Source organism: Elephantulus edwardii, unplaced genomic scaffold (genome assembly GCF_000299155.1).
Source record: "Elephantulus edwardii isolate Elephantulus edwardi_28Jun2011 unplaced genomic scaffold, EleEdw1.0 scaffold00003, whole genome shotgun sequence".
In the NCBI taxonomy this organism is placed as follows: domain Eukaryota; kingdom Metazoa; phylum Chordata; class Mammalia; order Macroscelidea; family Macroscelididae; genus Elephantulus; species Elephantulus edwardii.
Window position 1 is genome coordinate 29,156,737 of NW_006399753.1, and position 16,175 is coordinate 29,172,911.

Genomic DNA, 16,175 nt, shown 5'->3' on the forward strand with positions numbered 1-16,175 from the left:
ATACTTTCAATAGTTTGAAAGAAGACTGTCATGTCTAGAGATATTACTTGTAAATGAAAATAAAATAAAATAAAATATTCTAATCTTCATCACAAAGCATCAGATCTTTGAAATGAAATGCTTTTGTTATGGTTGTTAAGTTCTGTTGAACTACAATAGCTCTGAACTTTGCTCTATCTTGAGCCAATCTCATCTTCTCTGACACACCCACCCCCAAAACCCCAGTCACCAAGTTAATCCATCTTATCCAGGGTCTTCCTCTCTAGCACCGTACCTCTACCCTCCCTAGCATGATGTCCCTCTCTAAGGACTGGTCCCTCCTTGCAACATGTCCAAAATATGTCAGAAGGAGCTTCAGAACCCTTGCCTTCAAAAAGCAGCCTGGTTTCACTCTCTCCAGGATGAAGCTGATTGTTCTCCTAGTCCATGTACTTTTCTCCAGCACCACAATGCAAAGGCATCAATTCTCCTTCTATCATACTTAGTCATTGAAATGAAATATAACTTGAAATTAATTGATAGTATCTTACTTTGGATAAAATATTCACTAGGCATCTTTTTTAATTTATATTTTCATTCTAAGTTATAATGAAACAGAAGTGGTTATAGTAAAAATACACTTTATGACATTGTCATTCTTGTGTACCAGAGAGTCAGAACCAACCCATAGCTGACCCTCTGGTGGGTTTTCAGGGGCATCCAATAGCATGGAAGGAGATTGTCCATCCTTCTCTTGTTGAGCAGCTTGTGGCCTCGAACTGCATGCCTTCTGGATTGCAGCACAGCTTCTTGCCGCTAGGCCATCAAAGCTCCATTGAGTTATCACTTTATGATGCTATCACTTTAAATATTTAGTGTATCTATGTTTTATTTCCTTTTTAATCTCAATCTTAGGTGAATACTGAATTGCCTTTAGGCATCAGCAAAGGAGGAATGATAGAATTATTGTAAATATAAGTTAATAAGTTTTAGATTTGTCTACTTATTCTAGATGTCAAACAGCCAGGAGATGTTACCAAAATGTGTATTTTCCTCTGGAATTGCCTGTGATAACAGAAAACAATCAAAATCACCTTGAAAGGGCTTTTCTCTGTTTCTAATGGAGATTTGCAAAGAATTACTAAAGTGACATCAGGAGGTCTCCTGCTATATAGGAAGTGTGAATCTTCACTTCTGTCCTTAGCTATGACAAATTCTACCTGAGTTTTTCTTGTATATCTGGTTTGCAGGTGATGTTGACAGTACATAAACTCTCATTTCATGTGGACTTCAATTTAAGTGAAACATCTTGCTTCAGCCATTATGAGTTACAGGTTTCAGCCTTAGTGAAATATCAGAAAATTCAGCTGCATTTGGTTTGACACTTAACTGCAGGTACCTAAATTGTGAATACTTGTAGTTGATAATTGTCAAGTGTTTGAAATTTCAATATTTTTACTCTTGGTGTGAAGGAGGGAGGGAGAAAAGGAAAGATTTTTCATGTCTCTCAGATATATTGGCCTATTCTCCAAATGACAGGTTCCTGACTGATCAACTGTACCACCTGCTACTAAAGCTCAGTAATATTAGTCTGTGCAATGGTTTCATTCTCATCTCACACCTCAGAGATCTTGCGCTCAACCCCAGGCATCCCTTGTGTGTTTAAATCAGCTTAACGGCTCATACAGTGTGCTGATTTCCTTGTAGGCCTCTGTTTTCTCAAAAAGTGATCACCTTTTGCCAATGCCCTCAGGATTAAACAGGGCAGTCTGGGTTTCCTTTTCTGCATTGGCTATACCTTTGTAGTCAATAAAAGACTAACTAGAAAAGAATCAGCTGATGAGAGAATCAATCTTCTGGAAGCCTCCCCACAGTTTTCTCATCATTTTTGTGCCGTCTGTCATCTCAGATTGTAAAATGGAAACCAAAACTCAGTATGTGGGAAGACTTTTACTGCTCCTTGTTAACAAAAACAGTAAGACCAGGGGTTTTGATCTTATGAGTGTATAGGTAAACAGTAAGCTGTAAGTGCACACTCTTGAAGTGGCTTTTCTCTGTTTCTAATGGAGGTTTGCAAAGAATTATCAAAGTGGTATCAAAAAGGTCTCCTCACATACTGTAGTGTGGCTGTCCATTCTAAGGAGGTTGGGTTAAGCCTGAATGTCTTATATTCAGTGGTACTGTGATATCTTATAGTACAGCAAGTATATAATTCTTAATAATAGTCAAAGGAATAGGAAATTATAAACAAGCACCACTCCTGCAGATGGTTTTAAAAATATCTGTTACCTTGTATTACATTATTTGTATAACATTACATTTTAAATCAAGTGTCATTCTGTCTTTTTTAACTTTTATTTGAGCAATTTTTTATCACGTAATTTACTTTCTTGTAGATGATTAAAAAATGTGTGACAAATATATTCAGATCATTTCAGTAGGTAAAGGTCAATTCTTCATACGATCCATCGTATTTTTTTTTCCCCGAGCATCAGAGAAATCCTAAAATAATTTTATTCCTTTTTCACTTTATAGTGCTGGATATCACTCATCACTTGAAAGCACAATGAGCAGAGGGAATTTAAACCTGCTAACTGATCATATTAAAATATAAAATAGAATTTGAAATTTGTTTTCCTCCCCTTTCCTTTTTCACTTGAGTTCAGACTTTCAGTCGGTTATAATACTAACAGAGTTGTTTAGCTTCTCCCTCTGGTGATAGATAAAATACACTCAATAAAAATAAAAATGTATCTTTAAATGTGTGAAATCTACTTTAAATTAGTCGTGTATGCATTATATTATTGAATTACAAAGTAGAATGATTTTATGACTGCTTTGCAGTATTACTGAAGTAGCTCAAAGATTAAATTTTCTTTGCTTTATAAAACTCTAAGTATAGCTTGATGGAAACAAGTTTGGCTTTTCCTCCATGTTGTTACCTGGTTTATTTGTGATTGTCAGTGGACATTTGGGAGTGCCAATTTTGTATTTTGTATTGTGAGAGTAATTAACCTTTTATAGGGGCTTTGTATGGATTTGGGAAAAGTAACAATACTATTAGATATTTTGTACTCAGACAAAACCTATACTTGGACCCGAAGGCAGTTGTCAGAACAGCAAGGAAATACTACATGGTTCTAAAACAGAAAAGGTGTGTGTAGGGATATGTCCTGTGTCCATACTTTTTCAATCAGTATGCAGAATAGATGAATTGAAAGGCTGGAATTTATGAGGAGGAATGTGACATCAGGATTGGAGAAAACTTATCAACAACCTGTGTTACGCAGATGTCACAACCTTATTTACTGAAACAGAGGAGATCTTAAAATATTTAGTTCAGAAGATCAAGAATTGTGGTCTGCAATATGGATTGAAACTCAACATCAAAGAAACAAACATTCTCACCACTGGGCCAATTAACAGCATCATGATAGACAGAGAAGAGATTGAGATTGTTAACAATTTTAGCTTGCTAGGTTCCACACTCTTGGCACCAGCAGTGAGGAAATAAAAAGTCAAATTGCATTAGGAAAATCTGCTGTTAGGGACCTCTCCTGAGTGCCAAAGAGCAAGAACGTCAGTCTAGAGAGTAAAGTGCACCTTATCCAGGCCAAGGTCTTTGCAGTTTCTTGCTATGCATCGGAGAACTGGACAATGACCAAGGAAGACAGAACAATTGATGCCTTTGAGTTGTGGTGCTGGAGAGGACTATTGAACATACCATGGATTGCCAAGAGAACTAACATGACTATCCTGAAGAGGGTAAAACCAAGCTGTTCCTTGGAGGCAAGGATCTGAGACTCCATCTCACATACTTTGGGCATGCATACAAAAGGAACCAGTTTTTGGAGAAGGATATTATGCTTAGAAGGGGCAAGCGATGGGAGGGATAGCCCAGGATAGGAAAACCTAGAGACGGATTGACACAATAACTAGTATAATGATGGTTAGTGTGTCAGAGACAGTGAGATTGGGTCCAGATAGAGGAGCATTCAGAGCTGTTGTGTGTAAGGTCGCTATGAGTTGTTGACTCAATAGCACATAAGAACAACAACTATTAGAAAGGGCAAAAAATTATGTTTTCATAAATGTCTGGGTTTTAATTAAAGTCATAAGAATTCTTTAGTTTATGACTTCAATTCTTCTCACCATAAGGATTGATCAATTATTCATAACATTTTCATAATTACTATTGATTACTTTTTCATTTGGTATATCATCTTTTATTGGCCATTATATAATTATGCAGGAATTTGATAATTTAAAAGATCCAAGATTAACTGAGGAACCTGAATCTAATTGGACAGAATATACCTATGCTTTTGATCTTTTCAAGCTATCTATTTTCAATATTGCTTCTTTTTCTCAGTAAAAATTGTTCTTTGGATGCTGAGTTTAATATTTATTTTATTTACTTATATATTGTCTAATGGTTCCTAGAAGTGTGGTAACTTAGTTGTAAGGAGCAGTGCTGCCAACCTGAAAGTATACAGTTCAAATCCACCAGCTGATTTTCAGGAGAAAGATGAGCAAAGAACTCTTGTGCAATTTACTGCCTCTAAAAACTTGCTGGAGAGTCAGTTATGGGGGATACAACAACAACATATGGTTCATATATCTGAGAGTTCCTGAGAAACCTCCTTTCTTATAACCTAAACCTTAAAATTTACTTTTGGTCCTACTGTGGCATGAAGACTCTAAATTCCACCATGGCACTTCCTTATGGGCCCAGGCATAAGTGTATTGTTTATGCATGGCACATAAAGAATACTTACTTAACAGCTACTGAATTAATAGAAGATGGCAATTCTGAAGGATGCTTATATGTCAGTAGGCTCAACTTTCTTATATCTTTTAATATCTACTATGTGCAAACTACTGTGGTATGTATGCACTATCTAGGCCATGCAAAAAATCCATGATACAGTATTCCTGACTTTAAGGACTTTATTAAAAATAGTGTTTCATGTTACTTAAGAACTGTGAATTGGAGTGAAGGACCATTTTATTATAAGGATTTTCTTGTCTCTGCCACCTTTGTTTCTTTAATAAACCTATTTTTTTACTTAAGGAAAATCACTTCAATGAAAGAAATATTTGGTTGTATTTCCAATGAGATGATTGATTAAAGATGCCAGTGGAATAAAAGCAATGAGATGACAATACAAATTTTAGTCAAATTAATTTAGAACTGACTCATAGCTGACCCTCCTGGGGGTTTTCAGTGGTAATAAATCATACAGGAGGAAATCGCCCATCCTTTTTCTGTGACTCACCTGGTGGGTTCAAACCACATGCCTTTGGGATGGAATGCAGCTTCTTCTCACCATTATGCCATCAGAACTTCTTATGTAAATATTACTTCCTTAAGATGAGTTAACCTTTTTGGCCCATTTTTTATTAAAGCTGTCTGTTGTTCACAATAGGGTGTGAGCGGATTGAATTTGGCCTTGTATTTAGAAAGGCTTTTGGGCCTTCCGGCAGCAGGTCATGGGACCTACTTTTTGTGGATCTCCCAAATAAAATAACCTTGAAAGTCAGGAGTCGCATCCACTTCCAAAAAAATTGCTTGCCTTTGGATACTCTATGAACTCGAAGAAAAGAAGAAAGTTTTGTGTTTAAGACTTTTGTTCATAGGGTCGTTACGGGTTGTCTAAGACTCTACGGCACTTAACAGATCAACAACAACATTTTCAAATGATTGTTGAGCTTGACTGGTAACCAGATGTTTAGAGGTTTGAGGCTATCTGGAGGATCCTCAGAAGAAGGCACTGGTGAACTAATTTTGATGACCCTGCCACTGAAATCTGTCTAGGGCATAGTTTCACTCTGCTATGTAAGTTTGCCATAAATTTGGTTTCCCTAAGTTGAATTTCTTTTGTGCCAAACAAGAAAGGCAATTAGATTTTCATCCCCCCCAAAAAATTCAGTCAATTATTTTAATTTCTAATCTGTATATCTATATCTATTATATTTTAACTTGTTTTGGACCAGAGTTGGTTTGGCTATTATATAATTAAACTGATGATGATGTGGTCAAAAATAGATACTGATTCATTTAAGTCTGGTTAGGAAATGAGCTGCTATTCTTGTTTGTGTCTGCTAAATGTGATGCTAATCTCAGTATATCTATCAATGTAGATGGAATAAAGAAAATTGCAAGGCAAGTGAAATATCATTTAATGTATAAAAAGGAAAAGGTAATTGTTCAACAGAAAATAATGTCATTTATTTTCCAATAGTACCAAATATACCTTGCTTAAAGAATAAGCAAAACTAAATTTTGGAATGGCATCCACTTCCTAAACAACATGCCTCTCTGGAAACTCTATGAACTTATGATAGTTATAGAAAGGTTTCAGGCCTTTCATTCATAGGGTTGCTATGAGTCATGCTGGACTTGACATCAACCACAGCACATATAAAAAATCAGGGAAACATTTGTGCATTTAATAATTTAGATGTTCATTCTAGAAAAAAATTACTACAATATTCCACACCATTCTGCTTTTTGACAGTGGCCTTCCTTTTCCCATTAAAAACAATGTTCATGTCTAATACCCTTGTTTTCAATCCTGTTATCCTCTGTTTATTAAAGTATTGAATTGCACTAAGCGTTTTGTTCTTTTATAACCAAGCCATCAAGCCTGTATTGAAACCCTGATAAAAAACGTAATATTAAAAGAAATAAAAAACAAACTTAATATTCAGAATTCTTTTGCCTGCCTCAATGTTGCTATGATAAAATAGAGACATAAAGTTTGTCTACAAGAAACCAAAACCAAGCCAATGGCCATAGAGTTGGTTCCAAATCATGAGGACTTCGTATATACAAAGTAGAACTGTGCTCCACAGAATTTGCATGCCTTGACCTTTGGGAACATAGCCTGTGGTTGTGTTCTAACCTCTTACCTACTGCTTTATTGGGAGCTTAACTGTTTACTCCAGCCAAGGACTCCCTTTGTGTGGACAAATTCTAAGCCCTGATAAACCTCTCTCACCTTACGCAGCTATAAACTTCAGTGGGAACAGACTGCTTTATCCGTCTCCCACAGAGCAGCTCAGGAATTTGAATTGCTGACACTTCCATTTGCATTTCAACACATAACACATTATGCTGTGGGAGTTCTGTTTGTATAAAATTGTAAACTTAAGATGCAAAGTTATCAATTAACATAGAAAAGATATATAATAATGAGTTCTATAAGTGTTATCTGATCATGGATAACACCCATTATATTTTTAAATATTACTGTGCATGTCATTGACTATAATAATTTGTTAAAGAACTAGGAAAATAAAAGAGAAAATTTGTATTTGAACACTTATTTGTTTCAATAAGAAGAAATCAAAGACATATATAAATGCCTATACAACATACCACCACTACCTAGCTTTTAAACTTGAGAGAATTGGAGCTAATTCTTTTTAAAAAGAGTATATGAAAATAAGGGGGGGTAGAAATAAACTTATGGTGAGATTGGTACACAAAGTATAGGATGGTGAATTTGCTGGGCTCATAGGGATGGGTCACACACTGACTTTGAACTTTGAAGTAACCAGTAAGTGGAGGAACTATGAGTTGCATAATTATTATTAATAATTTAAAAATAAACTAGTTGCTTGGAAACATTAATAACAAAGATAAAATGCTTCTTCTGTTTATACCGAGCAAACATAGTCTAATGTAGTTGACATTGTCTACAGTCATAGTTTATAGGAAGTAGAATTACCAATTCTAAATCTGAAATATAGGTAAAGGGTTTCTTATTAAATCACAAATTATTGTTGTTGTTAGCTGTTGTCAAGCCAAGTATGACTCATAGCGATTCTATAAACAACAGATCTGAACCCTGTCCTATTCTTTGCCATCTTACCTCCTTTGATGCTCTGAGGCCATTACTGCAATCACTGTGTCTATACATCTGGTTGACCCTCGTTGAAGCCTCTTTTTCACTCACTGACCCTTCATCTTTCCAAGCATGATGTCCCTCTCCAAGGAATAACTTCTAGCAACATTCCCAAGGAATGTGAGGCAAATCTTTGCCATTCTTGCCTCCAAGAAACACTCTTGCTGAACTTAGAGAAAGGTATTTTATAAATATGTGTATTGATGCTAGCCAATGTATTAGAGTGATAATAGTCAATGTAGTAGAGAGTGGTCTCAGTCAAGGCCCTTGAAAACTGTGCTTCCCATCAAGTAAAACAGGTAAAAGTGAAGAAACGCGCTGATGCACTGAGAATAAAACATATCAGTGCTGGAAGGTTATACATGTGATATCTGTGGAAAATAGTTGCCAAATATCTCCATTGGTCCAAAAGTTTTAACGTACAGCTAAACTTATCTTTGTGATTCAGACAGAGGTTATATGTGTAATGCAGGCATTTTCTCTATTCAACTCATTGCTATCAAGTAGAAACCGACTCATAGCAGAACCTCCTTAGGTTTCTGAAGCTGTAAATTGCATGAGATTAGATTGCTCGTCTTTCTTTCTTTCTTTTTTTTTTTTAGATTGCTCGTCTTTCAACCCTCATAGTGACTGGTAGATTAGAACTAACAGAGAAGTAAATCCTATGGGGTTATCAACAAAATTGTCTAAAGACTATGCCAATAGAACACCATTTATTTAACCTAAAGGGATATTAATTGACTTAGGTGGTCTAGTTTAACACAATGGTTCTGCTGATAAATTCACATGATACCATCAGGAATCAGATTAATATGATCAATATTAGTGCTAAGGGGATTCATCTTGCAGCCTTGTTTATCTCTACTTATATCTGGATACCTTTCCTTGCCATAATTTCATGAGTAATCTTGAGGAAGGCTAAATTATTGTTATTTCTATTGTATATCCTATGCTAAATTTCTCTCTAGACCCAGAGTGCTGTAATTTTAAAGGCCTGTCCTGGCAACCTGAGCATGAGAGGTTAACTTTATCCACACTACATGGACTAAGTATATGAGAAGAGGTGCATAGGCTTGTGGGAATTGCAATAAAAAGCACATAAGGACAATTGTTAAATTCCTTTTTATATCCTATAACCTTCTTTCCTTGCTTGAGGGCACAATTTTGTGTAAAACAAAACCTAAGATAAGCAGCATAAGTCTTTCCTGGGACCGTGTCATTGGCTCCTTCTGAATTCTCTTTAAGCCCATATCTTAAATTGAAAAAGTTGATTTTGGCACATTTTTGTCCTAGTTTTTTAGGCATAAACCTGTCTAGAAAGAAAATAGGTTTCTGGAGAAGAGCATTCAGAATGCACTCCATTATTTTAATTCTTCATATCTGTCCTTGACCAGTTGAATGCCTTAATTTAAGGAACAGCTAAAGTCTATTTATTTAGCCTCCCTTATACGACAATATTTGTTTCAACTAGGTTTGAAGATAAGAGGTGTATGAAAATTTTGAGAAACTTTGTTAAATACTTTTACCTGCAAAAACCTCTAACCTTCCTTTTCTTCAGCTGGTACAGAACACAATAATAGTTGTTAGATGCCAAAACTCAATGAACAACAGACCTGAACCTTGTCCCAGCCTCATAATATCTGATACACTTCAGACTATTGCTCTTGTCACTGTGTCAGTTCATCTCATTGGGAGGTCTTCCTCTCTTTCATTGGCCATCCACACTTTCAAGCTTGGTATCCTTTGCCAAGCAATAGCCTCTCCTAGCAGCATGTCCAAAGTATGAGAGATGAAGCTTAACCATCCTTGCCTTCAACTAGTATTCTGGCTGTACTTTTTCCAAGACGTATCTGTTTATTCTTTTGACAGTCCATGAAATATTCAGTACTCCTTTACAGCACCACAATGCACAGGCATCAATTCTTTTGCCATCCTTCTTCATTGTCCAGCTCTCAGCTGCATAGCAAGTGATTTAAAAGACCATGACTTGAATCAGGCTCACCTTAGTCTTCAAACAGACAATTACCCCTTTGTGGAGTCAGTATGGGTCATATTAGCCACTCTCATGCGGTTCTTGCTTCTTTTATACCTGCCCAGCCCCAGTCACACAGGTAACTGTGCTTTCTGAACAATTGACAGATTTATTCCTCTAGGAGTCCTACCTCCCCCTTACATTTAAAAACAAAATTTTATTGGAGCAGAGCTTCATCTATTCATTTGTTTGTCTCGGCCTGTTTTCACAGTGTAATGGCAAAGTTTACGAGTCGCAATAGAGACTACAAAGAGTGCAAAATTTTAAATATTTACTATCTGGGTTTTTTAAGTTCACCAGTTCTTGCTCCAGAACACACAAAGGACAAAGCAAGTGGCTTTACTATTACTTATTCTCCTTACTAAATGGCAAAAGATACTTCTTTTTCATTATAAGATCTTGAGTTAGAACTGGAGGTATTCACCAAATGGGAGACTATAACTAACCTGAAAGTGAACTTAGGTAATTAATCAAAATATAGCTTATAGTTAGAATATATGTTTATGTGTCATTAAACTAAAGTCTTTTATGACAATATAAAAAAGTGCATCATTTTCAAGTTTTCTTAATAATATGTGAAAGCAATAATAAACTACCAGTTGCTTTTAATAGAGGGGAAAAATGGTTACCTCAAATCAAGAGAGTAGAATTCTATCAAGGACAATCATCAGTATAATTGTATAATATTTTGCTGCCGCTAGGATTATTAATGGGACTACAGTTTGACCTGACAATAAGAATAGCTTCTCTTGTAGCGTTTTGGCAGTTCTATTTCTGTTCTTAGAGAAATAAGAAGCGGACAAAGGATACAAGTCCTTGCTTGAGCTGCTGAAACAATAACATTGTGTGAGGAATTTCCAGTCTGAAAAGTTCCATTTTTATGACTTCTTGAGACTTCAAAACTTGATGGACACTAACAGAAAAGACCTTAGTTCTCTTGAAATCAGCAGTCATTTGGGAGAAATATCGATTCAGTTGGGACCCTATAGACCCTATGAGTATAGCAATGAAGTTTCTTTGACAAAAGGAAATAGATATGTCATGTGAAGCAATCACTGAAACATCACAGACTAGCACTATACTGTGCTTGGGAGGCACTATAGACGTGAGAGTGAATTTGCCTATCACAGACTTCTCCTAACAATGCAGCTAACAAGGGATTAACTTTCAAGACCACATATCTTCTGAACTTCAGTTAGGATATTTCTTTTAAAATTTAATCTTTTGGTTACTCTTTATTGAATATTTGAAATCTATTTGGGGGAAGGGAAGCAGAAAAGACAATACTGTAAAAATATGTTCAAGAATAGAATTAGGACATAAAGGATTATGCTATTGCCTAACTCAATGGAACTTGAGGAATCACTTGTTAATCATTGGTATGCACTTAAAGTCAGAACAGATTCATAGCTCAACCTCCAGGGCATTTTCAAAAGCAGGCATTACATGGGAGAAAACTGCCCATCTTTCTCTTGGCAAAATAGCTGGTGGATTAGAACCACATGCCTCTGGGTTGGCAGTGCAGCTTTTTATCACTAAGCCATAAGAATTCCCTATAAGAAAATACTATGAACCTGGAATCCCAAAGCATGAAAGACTCTTTAATGAGTTAAATACTAATGTTATTGGTAATGTTCCTGATTTAACCCATAGTAAAATGTTTACACTTTAACTTTCTGTTAGGAATTATCTCACTTACTCCCCTTTGTACTCTTTCTACCTGTCTTTCATATGAAAGCATTCTGTTCTACTGTTTTATTTGCAGAGAGTTGATAAATATTGCTAAATGCAGGCACTCAAATATATCTGAAAGTATTGCATTTCTCTAAAGTCTATAGTAAAGAAAGCTAATTTTAACAGAGAATGGAATACATTTAAAACAGAACCTTGAAGGCTAGCTCTTAAAAGTATCCAGTCACAGTTCACATTTTTAAGACCAAGATACCTTCTTACCCATGCATCCCAGTTGTGCCCTGTACGTACTTTGATCATGAACATGGAAAGAATGAGAGCAGTGAGGGTGAGCTAAGCCAAAGGCATGAACAAAGATCTATAGAAGGAAAGATTGCACAGGATTTATAAGGATGGATGAAGATAATGTTTGACAATATAAAGGAGTTTAAAGGGGAAAAGGTAGAAAACATAGGATTAAAGAACTTGGACATTTATTTAATGTGATTCTGCAAAAATTCTTCATGGGCCTATTGAAAATATATGGAAGATACACCCTTCATCTTTTGACAGTTTGCAGTCCAGTGGTGAAGACATTCTTAACATATTTTCAATTCAAAGCAGTTGGCATTAAGTTGAGACATGCACTCCATCTAGGTATGGAAACATAGGGGATTGCTACTTTAATAAATAGTTCTCGAAGAAATGATGCCTGGAGCCATCTCCAAAGGCTAAGGAAAAGGCAGTGAAGTTCAGAAAGTGGAGATGAATCTCTTAGCCAGAAGAGAGAGAAGGAAAACATGAAAGAGCAAAGTGAGACTGAGAAGCACACGTCATTTTCTGCTCACAGCAACAGAAAAGACCAAGGGAGTTGCCTACAAATTAACACTAACCCATGGCAACATCACGTGTCTCAAATTAGAATCTCTTTCCATAGCATTTTCAAGACTGTTACTGAGCTGATTACCAGCCCTTTCTTCTGTGGTACCTTTAGTTTGGTTTGAGCTCTCAGTCTTTCTGCTAGTAGCTGAACACATGGCCATTTTTGTCACTGAAGCTGCAAATTTGCTAGTTGTATACCAGTGATTCCACCTCATTGTGACCCTGTAAATCAGAGTAGAACTGCCTGCAGGGTTTTGGAGGCTGTAATCTTCCCAGAAGTGTATCACCACACCTTACTCTATAGAGACAGGTAGTCTTGAACTTGGATGGCAGCAGTCAAGTATTTAGCCACTGAAGCATGAGGGCTTCTTTAAATTTACTACTACTCAGACACAAAGAGGGAGTTGTGGGGGCCTAGTGGTAATGAGCTGTGTTACCAACCCCAAAGCAAGAGATTCTAATGCACCAGCTGCTCCACAGGAGAAAGATGGACAACCTCTTATGTGATTTATGGTCTTTTCATACTGCGAGGGTCAGCTATGAGTTGGTTCTGAATGAATTGCACATAATGATCACAGGCACTACTAGTGAAATGGGGATAGTGATAGAGAAGAGGCCAGGTCTTTGAGTACTTTGGATGCTGTGCTAAAGAGGCCTTTGAAAAGGGGAGGCAGTAGATGTTTTAGATCATTCTGATTATGGAGTGGCTAATAATAGGATGCAAAACCATAGAAATATCTCGAGGCTATGGGAGAAAGAAAGTGGCAACATTGACCAGATTGGTGGTTTTAATACTTAGAGGCACAGCAGGAGCCTAGATCTCAAACCTGTGTAACTGAGAAATTGTGGTGCCATTAATAGAGAGAGTCACAAGCAGGAGCATTGTTTATTTTAGTAGGTGGTGAAAAATTTGAATTGTGACTCAGAACCATTGGGTTTGCTGTGCTTATGAATATTTATATTATTATTATGACCTTATGTATGTGTAGGAAATTGACAAATATGTGGAAACACCCCAAGTTTACAGCAACACGAAAATTCAGTAGAATGTTTAAATGGCAAAAATGCACCTTAGAGTTTCTTTCCAACCCTTGAGAGAGTTATAGGTCCAATACTATTTTCCATATCAACCCCAACTTATGTATCTACTGGTATATACCACTTTATTATTAATCTGCAGTATTTAATTGTTGTTGTGAGATTACTTAATGCTTTACTGTTTGAGGATAAATAAATTATAACCCTTTTCAGAAATAATAATTTTACAGAATTTTATTTTCCTGGACCTGTGGTTAAGGGATCTCTGGTGGCACAGTGCACAGAGAGTTGTGCTGCTAACCCAAAGGCCACACCTCACTGGGTTATGGAATTCACCAACAGCTTTGCGGGAGAAAGAGAGGCAATCCCATCCTGTGCAATACAGAGTCTCAGAAACCCAATGGGGAGTGAGCTATACAACAGTTCCAACTTGACAGCTATGAGTTTTTTTAGATAACTGAGTTGTATTACGTACTACACTGCTATCTGAAAGGTGAATAGTTCCAATCTGTCAGCTGCTAGAGGAACAGAGACAAGCAGTCTCTTCCTGTAATGATTTATAGCTTTGAAAATCTAATGGAGGGTCAGCATGAGTCATAATTGACTTGATGGTATTGGGGTTTCAGCTATGGTACCAGTTCACTAACTACTGAAATCAAAGATCATTTCACTGTCACAACTGAAGTAATTTCTATTACTTCTTCTATACCAGAAATTTGAGGAAGCCCATCCCCAGATATCTCCCTCAATAAAATGTCTAGGCAAGCACCACTTTCTACTGGCCAGAAAAATGTGTTGGGTAATGTACAGAACAGAAATTTCTTCCCTTGCCAGATTATGAACTCTTAGAAAGTCAATCAATATTTGAGGATTAAGGTGCACGTGATCCAAGCCATAATATTTTAAATTGTTTTCTATGCCTCTGAATGGTGGACAATGAATAGAGAAGATTTAAGAATTGATGCCTTTGAATTGTGGTGTTGGCAGAAAGTATTAGCTATCCCATGGACTACCAAAAGAACAAATAAATCTATCTTGGAGGAAGTAGAGCCAGAGTACTGTTTAGAGGCAAGGATGATGAAATGCTGCCTGACTTAATTTGGGCATGCTGTCAGGTTGGTCAGTTCTTAGAAAAAGAAATCATACTGGGAAAAGTAGAAGGTCATTAGAAGAGAGGAAGACCCTCAGCAAGGTAAATTGATCCAGTGACTTAAACAATGAGCTTGAAAAAGGTGGAGATCATGTGATGGCTCACAATAGAGAAAGGTTCATGTCTGCTGTTCTTAGGGATTCTGTGAGTTGTCATCAAGTCAATAGCACCAAACAACAGCAATATTTAACATCAGGCTTCTGAATGGTACAAATGGTTTGTTGCTCAACTACTACCTTAATGGTTGTCACTTTGAACCCGCACAAAAGAGGTGCAGAAGAAACATTGGTGATCTCCTTCCATAAAGATGATAGCCAAGGAAACTTTATGGAGAAGTTCTACTCCATAACAAATGGGTCATCATGGATTAGAATCAACTCCATTAGACAGCGCATTCTGAATAAATTAAATGCTTTAGATAACTGATGTTAAACCCTCAAACCATTTTATGCTAACAACTTTTGATAAAAAGCTTTTCAGAATTGTATGATGTGTGAGATATTAGAGAATGATAGTAATTTAACCATTTCATCATGGTTCAGTCCCATTATAATGTACATTAATTATTGTAGTTCACAGAAAAACAATGCAGACCTCAAGGACCATTGAATTAAGCAACATGGTTTGGGCCCAATAGCTAATGGACACAAATTGCTATATTTCTCTGGTTAGTCTTTCGTTTTGGACTGCTTTTTGTTAGTCACCTGTCATTCATAGTTGCTAGGGAAACCAGACAACCACATTTGTTAAAACAGTAATCTTTATTTAGATGTGTAACACCTGAATCAGTGCATTTGTTCTATAGATTCTCCTAAGTAATTTCTTTCACAGAATAACGCCAGCTGGCATATTCCCCTTTCTAAGCACTCCTAGAAATACCTGATTTTTAAATAGATTCTTTTTAGCATATAACTCACGTGTTGTTTGTTGCCTGCATGATCTTTTCGGTATGATCCTCTCCTTTACATAAATATGGGCTATAACTTTCTTCCCTAGACTGATACGGAAGATTGTATGTGTGTGCTTGTAAAAGTGCTCTTTCTTTGAATTCCCATACCATATCTATCTTGATTTTACCTTGCACCCATTATGTCCCCTTTATACATGAATATGAGGCAACATTTTTTGGAGTTGTTGTTGTTATGTGGCATCGAGTCGCTTGCGACTCATAGCGACCCTATGTACAACAGGACTAAACTCTGCTCTGTCCTGTGCCAATCGCACCATCTCTGACACACCCATCCCAATTACCCCAATCACTAAATCAATCCACCTCATAGGGGGCCTTCCCCTTCTGTGCCGTCCCTGCACCCTACCAAGCATGATGTCCCTCTCCAAGGACCTGTCCCTCCTTGCAACATGTCCAAAGTATGTCAGACGGAACTTTAGATTCCTTGCCTCCAAGGAGCAGCCCAGTTTGACCCTTTCCAGGATGAATCTGTTTGTTTTCCTAGCAGTCCATGGTACCCTCAATACTCTTCTCCAGCACCACAGCTCAAAGGCATCAATT